General features: G+C 34.6%; 1 long non-coding RNA gene across 1 annotated transcript; it reads right to left on the minus strand.

Annotated features, from left to right (window-relative positions):
• Positions 1 to 5,942: 5,942 nt before the first annotated feature.
• LOC140153708 (uncharacterized) lies at positions 5,943 to 19,253 on the minus strand. Its single transcript, XR_011859134.1, has 2 exons — positions 19,187 to 19,253; positions 5,943 to 11,248 (listed from the first exon to the last, which is right to left on the minus strand). It is a non-coding gene; the product is annotated as an uncharacterized lncRNA (long non-coding RNA).
• Between the last annotated feature and the right edge of the window lie 1,034 nt (positions 19,254 to 20,287).

The raw sequence follows: 20,287 nt of genomic DNA on the forward strand, positions 1-20,287 counted from the left end.
GTAGATGAGTGTATGAAGTACAGTCAACATACCGGGATGACCCCCTGCTATTTTCAAATAGCCTGTGACGTTCTTTAACATGCACACTGCATTAATGTCAGAAATATATGTACACGGGACCGACAGCTTAAAGAAGCACTAAGCAAGTAGAGTGAAGTGCCTTGCTCAAGGACCTACTCAGATTTCGAACCCTTGACCCTTGGAGTCCAATGCCTTAATCGCACGGCCGCGCTCCCCCCGTTTTTGTTCACATCATCTAAACAAAACATATCGTGGGCATGAAATTTTATGGGGGTAATGAGCTTTCTTCTGATACAACAGAAAATCTGTTGATCAAACTATTGGCAGGTCAGTATTGCGAGAGCTCAGCGCAACAATATCTTAACTTCAATTTTGGTAAAAATGAGATTTTGGTTTGAAAATAGAGCTAGCAACACCATCCATATGACAGCCACAAAATACAACCCCAAGCTGTAACGTTGAAGAATAAGTTACAATAGTAAACTAAAGAAACTTCCAAAGAGTAAGTGGAATAGTGTGGAACGGGGCTGCTTTTGCTTTTCACACTTTCTTTAAGAAACAGGTCTTGTTCCACATTATTCCACTTACTCACAGATTTCTTGTGTTGGCTGCCAGTTATTGGGATGTGAATGTGGTCCAGGAAGCTGTTCCATGTCAGGGCATTTTGCTGTTTTTGTGTCAGTTGGACAACTGTTTGGTTACTGACCAGTGTTTAAAGTAGAGTATTGAAGTAATCCTGTGTGCACTTTTGGTTCATTTTTATGGAGAGGATTTTAAGATATGACCTTGTGAAAATTTTCTTTTTGAGCCCAGTTTATGTATTATATCACTCGTACATAACAGTTCACAGGTTGATTAGCATTTGATATATTTGCCATCAACCACCACTGTTTGATACACGCCCTGGTCAGACATAGTATGTGCTGATTCGCATGACTTGTGATTTCACCGTTGCAGGTAAATTTGGATCAAATGAATTAAGCCACGCCTAAACTCATTTTTTTTTTTTTTTTGTAAAATATGTAATTTTCTTGAAATGTTACTGAATTTATGTATGAGTGAGATAGCACAAATTTGTGTAATGGTCAAAATATAAGGTTTTCTAAGTTTCATTTAATGCTAGATGATCTAATAAAATAGCAAGTACATCCATCTATTTTGTAGTATTTGTAGTTTGGAAATTTGAAGTCCTGGCATTCCTTGCTTATGAGTTTGCTACATATAAAGCTAACCTTGCTTTTGCCCAAGTCGAAAAGGGGGGCTACAAAATTAACTCTGCTTCTGGGACATGGGGTGCTATGCAGCTTGTTGGGCGAATGAGGTGCCAATGTGATAATGATGTGATTCAAATAGCCAATCAGAATCCCACTTCAACGTTTATGCTGTAAACGGCAGTGCCAAATCGGCAGAGTGCTGTCAGTACCTTGCTGAAATCTTGACATTTTCCCTTTTAAATAACTAAACAACCACTGGCCATAATGATTGCAATTGCAGGTTGAATGCATCTCTGCACGGTTGACTAATGAAGCTATAAAAGCAGTCTTGTGTAGCCTTATATGTTTTGACTTTTGAGATCAAGGCCCTTTAAAAATTATTTCAATAATTTGTCAAATTAAGAAAATTTTGGTTGTGCTCGGTTGTGCTATTATGCAATTATGTATCATTCCATTATCCAGAGACCAGGCCGAACCGAGACTGGGACAGCCTAATATTAGAAGAATCATCAGCAACTTGCCTTGTTTCTGCAAAGTATAGATGGCCCCAAAACAAATTTGGTGCCATTTGAAAGGTTAGCTTAAAATAGCTATTCCAAAAGCAAACTTAGGCTGGGTTCATAGAAACAAGTCGCATTATTGCTCATAGCAGTGCAGTGGTGTGCCTAGGCTTCAGCCCACGTGCTTTTTAAAAAATATGCAAAATCAGCCTATGTGCACATTTTAGCAACTCCGTACCCTGGGTTAACCGGTTTCTGGACACACATCCTGCTAGTACAAGTAACTTTTGAGTATGTTATCAAAATAAAACAACTGGATAACTTCTAGTGTCCATGATGATTTTGTGCGTTTTATTAGAAATGCAATACATTCAAATATCAGTATCACAGCAAAAACCTGATTGATTAGCTTAAGGTGGTACTACACCCCTGGCCAATTTTGTGCCTATTTTTGCATTTCTCTCAAAAATTATAGATCAATGGTGATAAGTAAGATATGTATATTATAGGGGCAAGGACTACAACTACTGCACTGGAAATTTTATTTCAGCACAGACATCAGTTGTGGAGTTACAGTCAAAAATGAGGGAAACCCAATATTTGATCAATAAATTAAACTACTTGTCTTGAGTCACTGAAATTCCAGTGTGGTAACTGGATTCCTTGCCCCTATAATATACATAAGTTTTGTTACCAGTGTTTTATTAGTTTTTGAGAAAAATGCAAAAATAGTCGCAAATTTATCAAGGGGTGTAGTACCACCTTAAATTACAAATTGTTCATTCTGCTCAATATTATATTTTAAGTCGGGTTTCATATTTCTGTCATGGAAAAACAAGTATATAATCTAACATATACATGTAATTTATAATTAAAATAATGTTGATTAATATTGCAAGGCATGACAATTAACAAATAATTGTCTAAAGACACTTTATTTCATTGCCAGATGAGAGGTCAGTTGCTTTTTATAATGTTACCTTACCTGAAGCAACAGATGCAATATTTGAGGACGGTATACATACTATATCAATTGTATAACTCCATTCATCAAATATAATGATTGGTATTCCAGATGGAAATCCATACACCCCGTATGGAAATCCATACACCCCGTATGGAAGACATCTCACACACAGGGAGTGTAGATTTCAAATGGAGTCACCCATTCAGGTAACCCCATTTGAAATTCACACCCCCTGTGTGGAAGATTATAAGGTCATGTCTTCCACAGGGGGTGTATGGATCTCAACTGCAATAGCCCAATGAATATCAATGTCAATATGCGTAATACAGGGGTTTTCAACTTGAATTTTTTTCAAGGGCCACAAGGGGGACAAACATACTGTATACAGTATAATACATGCTTGAGGGCCAATATGTTTTCCTCTACTGTTTAGAATTGGTCAAGTTAAATTAGGCCTTTTATCAATACAGTATTTTAAAGTTGATATATCAGAAGCAATGCAACATATCGATACAGTATCAATATATTGACATATTTTCAAGATGCATTTTATGTGTCTTCAATGTTTATTATAACAGAATAGGCCCCATACATAACAAAACGACCGCGCAAAGTATTTTTTTTTATCTTCTGGAGGGGTTTGAGACGACAGAATGGCTCAGCTTAGAATTGGGCAGTGCCGCCGAGAACCATTGCGGGCCCGGGGATAAAATGAAAGCCCAGGCCCCCTTTTTACGGCCACCCTGAGGACTCTATTCTTTGCTTTTTATGTTTTCTTTACTTTAACGGGTCCCCTAGGACCCCGGGCCCGGGGGTAACGCACCCCCTTAACCCCCCTTGTCGGCTGCACTGGAATTGGGAGACGGCAATTTGGGATAATCTGAGCATGTGTGCCATATTGTTTGTATATCGATACTACCATTGAGTGTACCGACATGTCGGAAGTCTATGAATTTTCTGACTATCTGTACTTTTGACAATCGATAACAGGCCTAAGTTAAATGGTAAATATCAGTGGTTAATTGGCAGCCCAGATTTGGTCTGTGGGCTACTGATTATTTAATAAATATATAATAATAATAATAATAATAATAATAATAATAATAATAATAATAATAATAATAATAATAATAATAATAATAATAATAATAATAATAATAATAATAATAATATTAATAATAATAATAATAATAATAATAATAATAATAATAATATTAAATAATAAAAATGATTTATATATAAATATGATGCTATATGAGCATTAGCAAAATCTACATTTGCATTTAATATGTACATATGGATACATTCAAATATACAAGTATTATAGTATACAAAGTACAGAGTACAAAGTACAGTACAGTATATCCAAGCAAAACTGAAATCATTTGCCCTTTCTGAACTTTGCTAACATTCAGTGCACAGTTCAATGCACAGAGAGTATTTATCAAATCATGCAAACATGCATACTGTCTGGTAGAAGCCAAACATCTGGTCTTAAGTTAAATTATGCCTACGCTACTCCCTATTGCAGAAAAATACACCACACATTTTTTTGAATTAAGCCTAAAATCCTAATTCTTTAGTTGGTTCCAACTGGCAATGTCAATTTAGTGGAAATAAAAAGGTCAAAATAGGGAGTTATTTTGTATGCTGTAACAAACACTAATTTGTTCAAACACTAATTTCAAGTTTTTTTGAAAAACACATTTTCTAATCATTTTCATAACCAATTATCAAAAATAACATAAAAATATTTAAATTAGGAGCTAACTCTTACTTATAGCCTATACTCACGATTTTGAATGCTTCGACCTGTGCAAAGTCTTAGAATTTTGTGACTACAATTGTTTAAAAAAAAGACATGTACATTGTAAAATTGCATGTTTTTTGGCCTATTTTCCCTCAAATTGCAAAAATATTAAAATTTAACTTTTACTGCCCGTAATAACTAAAGGATTAGGATTGATCATTGTGCCATCTTTGATTTGGCAAAACAAGATGATATTTTTTAATTCCAAAAATGAGTGCTGTATTTTTCTGGAATCAGGAGTAAATAAGGTCAAAATTAGTGAATGGACCTTGTGCGTTTTGCTTGGATACACTGTACCAAGTATCAGTCTTACTGAAGGGAAGGTTTTGGTTCACTTTGAATATAAATATAGAATAATGGAGTACTGAAAATATACATGAATGCGCCACTTAAAGTTATAATAGCTTGTACACCAAGAATTGCTATACAGGAGTAAATATCTTCAATTATTTGAAGGAATGTAAAGATACTGTGTATTTTTAGTTTGCATACCATATATTATAGACAAAAAAGTGTCCGTTTTTTTCTGTTTTTTTGTGTATTTGTATTGTGAGCTCTTTGTCTTAGAAAACTGCCCAGTTCAATTTTTTCTGTATTTAATTTTTTTAATATTGGTGAAAATATGTTATAAAGGCATTTTGTTGGAAGAATTGTGTGACTAACGCTTTAACACCCTGAGCACTATACCTGCCAATCTGACATTGCCTCTGATTGGTCAATTACATGATATCTTCATTTTAATCACCAATCAGAAAGGAAAATTAAAAAAAAAAAAATTGTTTGGTGAAATTATTCTAACAGTTGCTGATTGGTCCAATTGATAATGAAAACTTCTTTTTTGGCCAATAGGCAGGTAGTTCTCATGGGGTTAAGTTAGTGAAAATATTCCATGTGTGTATAAGAATGCAAGTTAGAAAGTTTTTAGCATCTCTAGCTTATTTTACCTGAGTTTGAATCAGGGGGAAGAGGGGGAAAATGCATTCAGCTGATTTCTGCATTTGATTTTAAATTCTTCACATGCTTTACATACAAATGTACTTGGGCTTACAATTGGTAATTTTTAAGCATTATTGCAGTTAAGCATAGAGGCTTCATGACTTACATTACAAAACATTTTTGAAACGGGTTTAAACACATTATATTTTGGGTTTTGGTAAAAACGTTTTACTAACATTAAATGTCGGGTTTTATAAAGGTCATGAAAACGTTTTAAAATGTTTTGTATGAAAAGACACTGCAACATTTTTAAAATGTTATCAAAATATTATTGTAAAATAATTTTTGCAAACATTTTTTACCAAATATTTTGTCAACACTTAGATCACATTATGTATGTTAGAATAATGTCAAAAGCAGTTTGTGTTTGCTGGAGTACTTTGTTTTAAACAGATGCTAGGCAACTATTTAAAGACCTGACCAGCACATACCTATTTTCCAGCCTACTCAGCTTGATAGCTCTTATGGAATGACTTTATTTAACTCTTTGTTTTTTAACACCTTTAACATTTGTATTTTAAACATGTGATTCATGTCCCTCTGTCTTGAAGTCAGAAATTGGATGCCTTGAATAATGTTTCACTATGTGAACAACATGATACCTTGTTTACCGATAGATTTCTGGTATATCTAAATATGAGGCACTTTATTACATGCTGTGTATATAAACTCATCTCTAGGGTGACATATTCATCTAGCATGTGATATGCCATCATAAAAATGGGTACATGTGCAAAGCAAAAAAAGTACTACCATTTGACCCAGATAAGGGGGTCAAAGGATAGCACCTCTGATTGGTTGATTGTAAAACTATTTGTTGTTGTGATATGTAATTTCAATCAATCAAAAGACAAATCTATGTGTGAGACTCAATCAGTGGGAGGTAATAATATACATCAACTAGTACAAAACACTGCAATATTACAGCAAAATCAAATTAGTACTATAAAAGAAAAGATGTGTACATTCTAGTTAAAATCACATTTAAAAAAAAACATTTTGTACATGTACGTATAATAAATTAACCCACTAGAAGAACCTTGTTTGTTACATATGTGATGCGATCAAGCCAAATCAGTCGGAACTCAGAAATATTAAATTTTCAGTTTCTTATAGGAGAGTAAAAAGCATTTAGAAAGCTGGATTTTGCAGAAAACCCCATTGAAATTGAACAACCAGTTCCAAAGATAAGAGCAATTAAAGAGTTTCCTTTGTTTGGCTATATAAAATTAATATTTCTGAGTTCCGACTGATTTTGCTTGATCGCATCACATATATCATAAATCATAGTTTACCATTAATCATAACAAATTGCTCATCAAAATTAATTCTTTCCAGTATTTACAGGAGATGACCAAAATATTGTTGTTGGGCAGGAAATACCACCCATGTGTCATTGGCCCCTGAACATGTTTAAAACAAAGCTGCCAACAGGTTACATATAGAGGTTTCTCTTTAAACATGTTCAGGGGCCAATGACACATAGGTGTTTTTTCCTGCCCAGCAACAATATTTTGGTCTTTCTAATATCTTCAAAATGTTGCATTTTTGCATTTTACAAATATAACCTTCACAGAGATTCTGACAGCTTAAATCTGATTTCAAAACAATTTTATGATAGAAATTTTCTGCTAAAAAATAGGATTTTGAGTCTTGACTCACTATGTGAGCTGAAGAATAATCTACAAGAAGATAGTTAACTAATTGCTTGATGTAGAGTTTGACCCAATAAATATTTACAAGACTATTCAGGGATGTGATTCGAAGCTTGTGAAATAGTAGTAGAAAATCATGAAAAACAGTGTGAAATTTGGCTAAAATACCCTCCAAACAGGCTGAAAACCAATATAATTGCGTAAAAGTAATAAAATATTATTCATAAAAGTAAGCCTCAATCAGGCATACATTGTGTAGTGCTACAATATTCAACCATGCATGCTTTTATATTACTGTATTAAATCACCTTCATGCTATTTTTACAGTACATATGTTTAAAGGAGCATTTCATGATTTTAGTATCCTTTTTAGATAAATATCCATGAAAAAGCTTGTTTCCATAATTTCAGTTGATTCAGATGTTGAATCTGTGAGCTACACATAATGTATTAGTGTCACCCTGCTAGTCTGCTACAAAGTAAACGCAGGACGTGTCCCCTCCATCTTTTGGCAAAATGACCCATTTTTTGTTCTTTTCAGCCACTTTTTAACAATTTTGGCCGGTTACCCCCCACATTTCATGAGGTTATAGATTACAAAGTGCCCCTTTAAGTCAGGCACCAATAAAAAAAAGCACAATAACAGATGAAACATGATCATAAACATGTTCATGCACCTGTGGTTAATTCTACCATTATCAATCATGATTACATCCATCATGCATATAAATAGTTGCTTGGCAAACACTGCTATCAAAGTTGCCATATTGTTGCATATTTGTCTTCTTGGAGCAAACCAAACATTGTAATACTGACAGTAATTACACATCAAACCATTAATATCACCCATCTGCTACAGTGATCTGTAAAATACATTATCTCTAAAACCGTATTTATTCCATTAACTGCCCATGCCTCTTTAAGCGCCCATCCAGTGACTTTGCTACACATGATCCTCCGTTATTATGTGCAGGATCCAACCACACATACATATCGAATACATAAACATCACATAAAGTCCATATTTTGGGCTATTATGTAAACAATTAATATAAAAAAATAAGCGCCCACCCAAAATGACTTTGTTCAGCACCCTGGGCGGTTAATGGAATGAATATGGTATGTATTGAATGTCTTCTAATAATAATTACCACTACTGAGCTATAAACTCACAGAATTTGATAATGATATACATTTTACTTCAAACTTAATATGAAAGGCCTATTCAGCGATTTGCTTGACATTCGGAAAAGCATTAAAATGAATCATCCAAATTCATTTTTTTTTTTGCACCTTTGTTTATAGTAACATAGATGTGCTAACATTAATTAGCTAACATTGCCTGCTAGTGATCAAGCCAAAAGCTGTGTGACAAAATAAGAAAGACATGTTACATGAAACTGATCTCTACTAAGTAGAAATTAGCTACTTGTATTTGTGAATGGGGTTTAACTTTGTCAATAAGTCTGTTGACTTCCTTGTGTTTTGTTTCATTTAAAAAATACCTAATGAAAATTTTAATGACTTGGATCACAGAATCCTGGGCACTGAAAGATGTTATCATTTTTGTTGTCTAGGAAAAATGATATGTTTGGATTTACATTAAGTAATTTATTTACCACAATGCATACAGACTGAATTGTGAGAGTATTGAAAGCAACTTTAACTTATACAAATTACGTAAGTACACATACATTTCTGTGTAACAGCCTGTTACACTAATTTCAAATTGTTCAATATTTTGGATGAATACACGATAGTTAAAAAAAATTAAGAGGAAGTCCAACTTTGTCAGCAATTCCCAAAATTATCACAGCTATACAAAGCAGTACTAAATATAATAGGATATGTGACACAATCTGGTCCATGGGGGCCAAAGACGACAAATTTGAACTGAGATAAAGGTAGAAATATGGAGTAAAAAGCAATAAAATACATAAGAAAATAGACATCAAAAAACTTATAAACCAAGTATGCTAGACCTTTGGTGTTTTCAGTAAATGATAGCATATTGTATATAATGTACTAATTACAGTAATTCAAATTTTAAAAATGCCTCCTTTGGCCCCCATAGACCAGATCATGTCACATCTTGTACAAAAAAACAACCAAACAGGAATGGGGTTGCCACTATGGTTACACATATACTTTTTACATATAATGTAGACTATTTGTACAAAATAACCATTGTTAAAGAATGATATAAAAAAATTACAGACCCAATTCATTCCGAACAATTAAAAGAATGTGATATCTCAAATATAGATTGAATTATTGATACAAAAACTGATTACAAAATTAGTGAAATGCAGGCAACTCCGGAATTTGAACAAGCCCTTGATACCATTACAAGTGAATTACGAATTTAAAAATAAATGTGGCACAGTTCTGTTTCAGGATTGATCAGCTACACATAATAGATATTTATAGAAAAATATATGCACTGTTGCTAGTTTTAATTCTCGGACGAAAGTGTACTTACTGATAGGTTCATCTCATATGTGTATTTGTACTTCTCAGAGGTTCCAACCTTAGTGACCAACTGCTTTCAACATTGCGTAGCATTTTTTTTGAGTTGTGCATCATCAGGCATGAGAATGGCATTTTGGAAACTGCCTGAAAAAGTGTGTGAATTTGGCCTTTAAGGGTCAAAACAGGCTGAATGAAAATTGCGTAAATTTGGATAACAAAAACTGCCTGAATTCAGTGTGTGGAATTGCTTTCAAATTGTATGTGTCATGTCCGAGAATCAAAAATTAGCAAAAAAGTGCAATACAAAGTTCACCTTTAACACATTCAAGCTGATACCTGAAATTGATTACAATATAATAGATTTGGTATTAATACACTTTATCAAGTTATTTACAATATATTATAATTAAGTAAATGTACTGGTATTTACATTTACAGTGAGTCACAGCTCCAAGTTTAGAATTTCGCGTGCACAACAATACTTCATTCCTGATTCTGGTAAAGGAATGTTGTATTGTGAAATTATTTGATTTGCATGGTATCTTTGGTGCAGACTTTGAAAATTTACAAGAATCAATTAAACTCATGAAACTCTTACAAGAATCATTGAGAGACTCAATTTGGAAATTTGCACCAAAATTCTAAACCAGAGCTGCAACTTGAGTGGATTTTAAAAACAAGTGTTTTCTGTTGTATCTCAGTAGGCCGCCTGGCTGAATTCAGTTGTTGTTTATCGATCACAAGGCTTCTCTTGGCCCTTCGATTCAATTGATACACAAAACATTATTTCACTGCGACACAAACAGGTTAAGCAAAAAAGTCACAGTAACTTCCTAGAACCATTCTTGTTCCAATAGATACATCACACAAAGTGACAAACAACGACAGTATAAGAACCAATCTGTTGTCAGCTACAAGCTGATAGATATCTGCATACCACAGCTTCAAGAGAGCACCAGCGTTGTGCAAATGCAAGAAAGTTGTATTGTCTGAACATAAGGCTGCCCACATTAGATTTTGAATCCAAAAACTTCACATAAATGTTAATCTCATTATCAAGTTTGAGATTGTTCATCACATGATCAAAGTTGGTCCCAGGAGCATCTCAAGTCCCACTTCCTCCAGAGTCGATACCTTAACCCCTGAGCACTACCTGCCGATCTTACATTGCTTCTGATTGATCAATTACATGATATCTTCACTTGAATCACCAATCAGATGGAGCTTTGCAAATAATTCACCCCAATATTTATGTGTGGCGAAATTATTCTAACAATGTTGCTGATTGGTCCAATTGATAATGAAAACTTCTTTTTGACCAATCGGCAGGTAGTTCTCATGGGGTTAACAGTGGTACATATTTTAAATGGCGAAAGGCAGCTATTGTACATCACCTGACAACCTATCAAAAGGATCCACTAATTCTGAAGCCGTGTCAGAGTTTAATTTTTCTACCACCTCCCTTAGCACCACCGCCATGACCACCACTGCGGCCACCACCATTACCATTGGGGTTTTTCCTACGACCAAAGATAGGATGACCTTTGGATCTAGATGGTGAACCAGCATTTCCTGTGCTGCTTGTAGAAAGACAGTCACCCATGTTGAGTATTCTGTATAATGAATCAAAATGGAAACACATATTTAATATTTTTAATGATTTAACTTTGAAGAATATTTTGTGTTAAACAATGACTAAAAAGCACTACTTCAAAATACATATTCTATTGTCTCTGCACAGGCCCGTACGCAGGGGGGGTGCGGGGGTGCGACAACACCTCCCCAAATTTGCAAAAGTATGGAAAAAGTCCCAAAATTTCACAAATTGCGAGCGTAGAGAGCAAAAAAAATCAAGTTTTTTATGCTTTTTTGGTCAAAAAAGGTCCAAATTTTTGGGGAAAAGTCCACTTTTCACAAATTCGCCCCCCCCCCCCCTTGGGAAAAAAGTCCACTTTTTCAAAATCAGCACCCCCCAAAAAAAATTCCTGCATACGGGCCTGTCTCTGCATACCTGTTCTCTTGTCTCTGGAAATGATTATCTGTCAGTATATTTTGCATATATATGCAATTACTCCAAATGAATTCAATGATTAAAACAATTATATTCTACACATAAAAAAAACTACAGGCCTACTTTGTGTACCTTCTAATAACTAATTTGATAAATCAGTTACAGTACATTTGAAATTGTCACAATTGACTAAATCACCCTTAATTGAATGCCTTCTAACAGGCCTCGAAATAAGCCAGAATTTCTTATGGCCATTTGGGCCCTTGATCTTAAATGTTTGAGGACCCTCACAAATTTTTGTGGGCCCCAATTTGGGCCATTGGTTTTAACCTATGAACCCCACAGAAAAGTGAGAAAAATTGCCACAACGTTTTGCGGGCCATTTGGGCCCACCGGATGTGTCTTTTGCGGGCCCTCACTGATTTTCGGGGGCTGAGGGCTTTTGATTTCAGATAGTCCAAAAGAGGAAATCACAGAGGTGTACAATGTAAGATCAGGAGATGTAATAGGGGCCATTCCACTTGTTGCTTCAAAGCAATCAAACAATTGGCAAACAATTCTGCAAGGCATTCTGTCAATTACAGTAAAGAAAGTGGTGAAACTGTGATTTTTATGTTATTTTAATTGACTTTGCGAACTGCATTTTTACACGGCTCGCAAAAATAGCCACTGAGCCAAGCTTAGGCTATATATTTATATTAATAATGGTCATGCGGCAGTGAGTGATTTTACAGTTGTGAGAGGACAAGATGTTGATTCAGCTATTAATCAACAAATACATTTTAACCAAATACCTCATACTTTTTAATCTAGTGGCATTTTTCAAACTCTACTCTATTTTTATACACCCTGTACATACAATATTGCAATTTAAATGGTACCCATTGAGTTTGACTATGTACAGCATAAATTGCGTATTAATGACAGAATTGAAAGTCAATTTTAAAATATACATCTGTTAGTGTGCTAGAAATATCGGGTTTGCAATTGCAATGTTTAATTTAAAGCATACTGTAATTAAAAAAGATATTATTGCCAGCTGTTGCAAGAATAACACTCAATAATTTCAGTGATAACACAAATGGCAACAAATGCATCTGGCGCATCAATGAGATGACAATAACTTTTTAATATTTTCATCATTTTAATGATTTTTTATGTCTGATAGGCATTTTTTTATCGCCAGAAACATTTATCACGATATTATATTTGTCATTTAACTTTATTTAAATGTGGGCAGCTTCAAAACCCTTAAAACCAATTTTTTCTTTAATAAAATTCCTTTAAAAAGGAAAGCCAGCCTCAATGTAGAAGAGGTCTTGTAATTAGTTTTGGTCAATGTGAAAGGCATTTTTAAGATCACGCTTACATCTACATGACAGTCCACCAAACCATCAACGATGAGAACATGCACACTGAAACAGCAGAAAACATTAATTCCTAATCTCATGTCAACTCTTTTAATTCATTACTCCAAATTGTTCTGGTCTGTTTGTTTTGTTGTTGTTGTTGTTGTTGTTGTTGTTGTTGTTGTTGTTTTTTTTTTTTTTTTTTTTTTCAGCTTTTTACCCACGATATCTCAATTTCCAATTTTGTAATACCAGAACTTACGAACTCAATATCTTCGCTTAGGAATGTCCGATTTCACTGCTTTCGATATACCACTTCACAAATACACTGCCGGTTTGAGTTAACTTACATGTACATTTTATTTTAAAATAACTTAATTAATTCGCAATGTATAGTTTAAGCCTACTATATTATAATAGATAGTGGCCAGCACATTTATAAAGGACTGGTTACTCACTACAATCTTCACTCTTAAACTGTGTTTTTCTGAATGTGCTGATCATGTTGATTGCTAGTCGGAAACTCCTGCGAAGCTATGGACATGGCATCTTACATACTCCATTCTATAACAGTCTGCCTAGTGCCTTGTGTGCTTTCTCTTCAATCATTTTGTTGAATGTAATTTTATGAATCAAATAGTTATGTGTCATTTTATTTATAATAAAGAAGTTATTAAATTAATAAAGTAAGACAATTTATTTATCTATAAGTGCATGTCAAATGGGGTACATTGTTCAATACTATAGGCCTACATGCATAAATTATGCCCATATTATAGCTAGGCCCTAAAAACTTTATTTTGCATCGGATTTTTCCCGTTGAAAAGACAAAACTGATGTTTATGATAGCAACCACTTCATCAATAACATTTTGAGTCATTTTTATCCATAAAACGACACAGGATATGATAGATAACTACTTTCACATCAATATGGTCCATATGATAACAGATTGTTGAGAATCTGTGATATGATCGGGGGATATGATGAAGATTTTGATTCTATAGATCTGTTATCAACATGATATCACGCTGTTCAGTGGTCAAGGAGTAAGGGCCCCCGGTCAAGGACACTGATATGACATCATAGGTGATGTCAGATTTTCTTCTGCTGACCATATGATGCTATATATTAACTATTATTGTTACATTTAGGCCTATACCTAGAACTTTTAAAGTCATAATTAGTTCAAACATAACTTTGGTAATACTCACTCGTTTTCGTGCGTTGAAACGGCAAAACATACTTACTTTTCCTTACAAATCGAATTAAAATATTTTTAAAAAATTCAACCACAAAAAGTTTTAAACAAAAGTCATTCCAATACCAATAAAAATTAATCTCTTGAGCAAACTGACCCCATCCCAGAAATAGGTACCAGCCCGATGGCGAAAAACCTGAAAAACAATGTTCTTTTTATGAGCCATTCTTTATCATGTCAAGTTTTGGCAAAAATATGTGTATCCAGTTCAAAAGCCTTGTGTGTATACTATATACATAATTATAATCATAATAATAATTTTTGTACACACACATAATGCTGGAACCCACAAGAATCCTGGTGTAAGTAGGGGGTGGGTGGGGGTGTGTTTACAGTCTTGATAAAGATGTCTGTCTTCACCAAACCAAACTAGTACCAAATGTACTGGTTACATACCTACAGATATTTAGGGCTTGGTATGTACTAGGTCATGAACTTTTTGAATCAGACACTGAACTTTACACTATTGAAATTGTTTTCTATGGAACAATGAAACTGGTTCAGTTCTGTAGATGAAAAGGACTATTATAAAAGCGCTCAAGTATGTATTCAAACATGGCGGAGGAAAATAGAGAGTGTTTGCTGCTAAAATTAGAACCATTGCCAAGGTTTGGAAAGGGTAAGGCTGTCGAGGTGGAAAGTGTCAAATCAATGTACTAGTACGGTATATTCTATATGAAATGGTTAATGGTTTGGGCAGAAACCCTAATTTTTACTTCAGAAGCAACTTTTCAGACAGTTAACAGTTGTAAAAAATAAACAGAGCTAATGCATTTTAAATGAAGATATGAGCCAACACATTTTTTTTAAAAGCTTGTAATTGAAGTAGTAATTCCCTGAATATACACAGCCCAGTGTTCTTAGTCGGTTAATTAACCTCAATCTTACCGGTTAATTAACCGGTTAATTAACCGCATCATATTTAACCGGTGGTAAAATAGGTTAATTATGAATTTTGAATAATTGTGATGCTTTTTTAAGTTTTAACATTTTAATATCACTTCATTCACTGGAAATATTAAAATAGTATTCTTCTTCTTGTTCTCTAGTCCTAGATTGTCATGCAGCACATCATAGACCATATGCAGACTATATCATGGTCTATGAGGCATGAGCACATGTACAAATCCATGGGGGTGGTTCTTTGACAAATTTGGTAAGGGGATGTGCCATGCAGACTTTTGGATGCTGACTTTCTCTATACCTACTTTTTGCTGTTATCAGTGTACCAATATTTCACAAAAAGCACCCAAATTTGCTCTAATTGGGCGCTTTTAGGGCATTGGTCTTCACTGAAAACCCACCCATAGATAAGCATAGGATAGGGCACATGTGCGATTTTTTGAGAGCAAAATATGCGCGCGCGCCAGTTTTCGAAAATGCCTAATTTGTGCTTTTTTTCCAAAATGCATGAATTCTCTCCCCAAAAGTTTGGATTTGCAATATTAAAAAAAAATTTTTTTTTAATTTTACTTTTTTTCTTCTTTTCCCCATTAGGTCAACAGATAACCGACACTCCGACAGACAGACAGATGGACGGACAACCAGGAAAAATAAAACCTCCGGTGCAGGCATAAAAATGTGTCTTCAAAAATAAGAAATTTGCCACCTTAAAATTGAATGGTCAGCCAATTTTGCCTGACTTACACATCGCAGATCAGCAGCCATTACAGATTTTAAACCACAGATTACGTACATATTATCATCATTTTACTTGAAATAATGATGTCGCCTGTATTATATGAGACGATAGATGCACTCTGAGACTGCACTTTCCTAAAAAAACTGAAAAAACTGAAAATGTGTGTGAAATTGGGCAAAAAGTACCAAAAACAGGCTGAAATTAAATAAAGTTGCGGAAATTTTGACTATAAAAAAAACTGAATTCAGTTTTTAAACTGAAAATTCTCATGCCTGTAAATTATAAATGGTATTTGGAAACTTAAGTAGGAGTCAATATCATCAAATCAGATGAAAAGAAAATAATAAAGGAAGTCAGTAAAACAGCACAATAACAACAATTATATATTATTTACAAAAAAAGAAAAGCAACCAAGAACTATTATAAACAAGGCGAATAGGTGATTCTCGAACCACCAATCTCATCTGCTTTCACAACCGCCTGCTTTCATAATTACTTTTAGTAACGAAAGTAAGGATGGTGGTCCCGAATAAGTCGTCCGAAGACATGAGAAGTGAACACCACTCCATAGTATTTATCATTTTTCTCATGTCAGCCTATTTTACAAGTTGAACTCAAATGACCTTTGACCTCAGTGTGACCTTGAACACCACCATTACATTGAACTTCCCATAGTGCAGCTTGGCCCAAGTTTGGGTGCAAATGGATTTGAACTATGTTATTGTAAATAATGTTGTGATTGCCAGAGTGTTCCTTTAAAGCCTTAATGTACGATTTCCGTCAAATTTTGATTTTGTTATTCTTTATTCAAAATGTTGAAATACTATTAGTAATAACTGACGAGAAGGGTTGCTGTCTATTTTAGGTTGAAATAACAAGGTAAAGTGAAAGAAACCCCACTGGTTATTTTGGCCATTTAACACGCAGTTCTATGGGAGGAACAAATTTGGCCGATTCCATTTAGGTGCAAGTTGGGACATGTGTAGGCCTAAACATTACAAAAATGCAAAAAAAATCAGGTTTGAAAAAAATTAACCAATTTCATCTTATAAAATCGTACATTATGGCTTTTAAGGTCAAGCAGGGGTCAAAATGATAAATTATGCCCATATCATAACTAAGGCTAAGCCCTACATGTAAAAACTTTATTTTGCATTGGATTTTTCCTGTTGAAAAGACAATACGGATGTTTAAGATATCAAAATTTGATTTCATCAATAACATTTTGAGTCATTTTTATCCATAAAACGATACAGGATAGGATATTTATTTATTGACGCGGTCCATATGGTGAAGATTTTAATTCTAAATCTACAACATTATAATCTGTTATCAACATGATCAATGCACTCACAACCAAACATATCATGCTGTGCTCAGTGGTCTTGCAGGTCTGCAAACACGGATACTAATACTAAGGCTGGCATTTTCGGTCGGGTAAACGGGTACCCGCCGAGATTACATTACCCGGTAGGAAATACCCTCCCGGTACCCAAATTCAAAAAAAAAAAAAAACTTTTTTATTTTTTCGGTTTTGTAGTGTCCTGGACCTAGACCTAAATGCTAGGATCATTCATGGTTGACCTAAAAAAAAAAAAAAAAAAAACATTCAAGATATTTTGTTATTTTTAATATGCATTTTGTATTCATGTCATAGTCTATTAATGATTTCAAAATGCATTCAAATTCAATACATTTTGAAATCATTAATAGACTATGACATGAATACAAATTATCAATTTTCATATAAAAAATAACAAAATATCTTGAAATTTTTTTTTTTTTTTTTTTTTTTAGGTCAACCATGAATGATCCTGGCATTTAGGTCTAGGTCCAGAGACACTACAAAACCGAAAGAAAATAAAACTTAAAAAAAAAAAAAAAATTTTTTTTTTTTTTTTCACTTGTACCTGGTTACCCGCCCGAAAATTGCGGCGGGGACCCGGGTACAAAATTACCCGAAAATGCCAGGCCTAACCAATACCGTACAGCTTCACTGTTCATACCAGGGAAGTGCCACTGGTATGACATCATTGAGTGATATAATTTTCTTTCGTTGATCATGTTGATATGTTCATTATGCTGTGGAAACTATCAAACTAATATTGTGTAGGCCTGGCTTATAACTGTCTCATTCCAATAAGCGCCCAGCCCATTGGCTGGCAAAAATAATAATATAGCATAATAAATAACAACAACAACAACAACAACAACAACAACAACAACAACAACATAACAACAACAACAACAACAACAACAACAACAACAACAACAACAACAACAACAACAACATAAACATAATAATAATAACAATTTAGAATCTGTCATTTTTTATTGATTTTTAGTTTTGGTTTTGGTCACATGGTTTCTTATTATTCTGCCCGAGCTCTTGAGTGACATCATTATCGATATAGCTATCGATATCTTTGTCTGTACCCTTTGTTAGAAACTTAACATTTGTCGCAAGTCGCAAATTATACATTTAGAAGTTTTTCAATTTCGCAGTGCACAAGTCAATCTACATTTGTACAAATTTGAAAGTGTGATTTAGTTTTGGAAATAGCCATGACTTATTTCACTGTGAAAAAATATAGTTTATATAGACCATCAAAATATTTCCACGGATATAACAAAAGAATACTGTAGAGTGATTATACACTTCTCTATTTATATATATATTTTATCGCATGCATACGATCATACTAGAACGCTATGACTCCCAATATAAACAGGCGGGTTTAAATTGACTTTTATTTATTACTCGAGAATGACGAGATAATATAAAATGAGAAGAGGGAGCTCGAGAGAGAGGAGGAAAGAGGGTGTGTGTGTGGGGGGGGCATAAGGGGAGGGAGAAGGAGAAACAGATGGGCGAGAGCAAATGTTGGAAGTGGAAAGGAAAGGGAGAGGACATGAGTCATGAGGAGAGCTCGATAGAGGAGATCAATATCGAATATACATTGTATAGTAGGGAGGGGGAAAGGAGACACTGTAGCCTTAGGCCAGGGGAAGAGGAGGTTATATAGGTGGGGGAGAGTGGATCCTAGGTATTAAGAGGTATGGGTTGTGCTTACCAGGGACAATAATCTAATTCGAATGGTTATGATAATCAAATCATCTCCATGATCCATCATCATGCATCATGACATGGTTCATATTTACACAAAAAGTTATTACATATAAAAACACGGTACAAACAATCATGACATTGACAATTTAACAAAATTACAATCAATTCCCCCCAGCCCCTAAATGATTACACCAGCATGACCAGGGCCAGAATCTCACCTGCAGGTACTCGATACAACAAAACGGACACCTTCTGAAGTTCTGATAAAGAAAATAGCAAATGTATTTTGAAGTTTTTGAAGTTATTTTCTCAGCCGGTTTTGCCGTCGACTGCTTCTCACTCGGCGGCCATGTTTTCATCGTCATCAACCCCACCGTTGAGGGCTCTCTTCAAATTGACTTGCTTCTTAGCTCTGCAGAGGATGCCGGATTGTTGAGGCATGATTATGCGCTGATGATCGCGCGGTCGGGGATTTTGTGTGTAGGGTAGACTGGGGTAAATTGGGACACGGGGTATTTTGGGACAGTGATTTCGGAAATAATTTTATACCTTAAAATAGTCAAATTTTGCCCATTTTTGCAACAAAAGAACTTTGATATAATGTCCATTTATATTTCCAACCAATTAAAGTACGAGGGGCGGTCAAAAAGTTCGTAGAACTCGATATGCTACTTTGGTCTCATTTGAAAGCTTGTCCCTTCAAAATATTACTGCAAAGATATTAGATTTTTGCATCACTGTATATGGGCAGGACACTATTCAGAGGAAGCCTACCTCCATGAATTCACAGGTACTACCAGAAGTGAATACGGGATCATCATGGAAATTTCTCCGGACGGTGGTGAAAACTCAAATGAAATATAACAATGTACAGTTGCTGTAAATGGTAATGAAGTCCTTGATATTCAACAGCAACGAAATGGCTCTTAGAGTTCAAGAATGGAATGAGCGTCCTTGAAGATCATCCAAGGTCCAAAAGACTTGCTGACGTCACCATTAATGATATACGGGCTGGTACAGTGACATTGGTAATAAATAAAGAACCAAACAAGAAAGATGAGATAGCCACAAAGTATAACAACTCTGATGAAAGTGTTTAAAGTAAAATCCATTAACATTTGGGTAGACCTATTCCAGGGTGTCTTCTAGATGGAGGTCCGTGAATCTTCATGTAAAATGATGCCAGTTGACTTGATAGGGTCCACACCTCACACCGACACCGCCTGGCTAATAATTATTTAGTGCAGAAGGGACACTAAAATGAATACACGGGATCGATACACGTGAATTGCTATGCACGATTTTGATATCAGACGAAA

Source organism: Amphiura filiformis, chromosome 5 (assembly GCF_039555335.1).
Source record: "Amphiura filiformis chromosome 5, Afil_fr2py, whole genome shotgun sequence".
NCBI lineage: Eukaryota > Metazoa > Echinodermata > Ophiuroidea > Amphilepidida > Amphiuridae > Amphiura > Amphiura filiformis.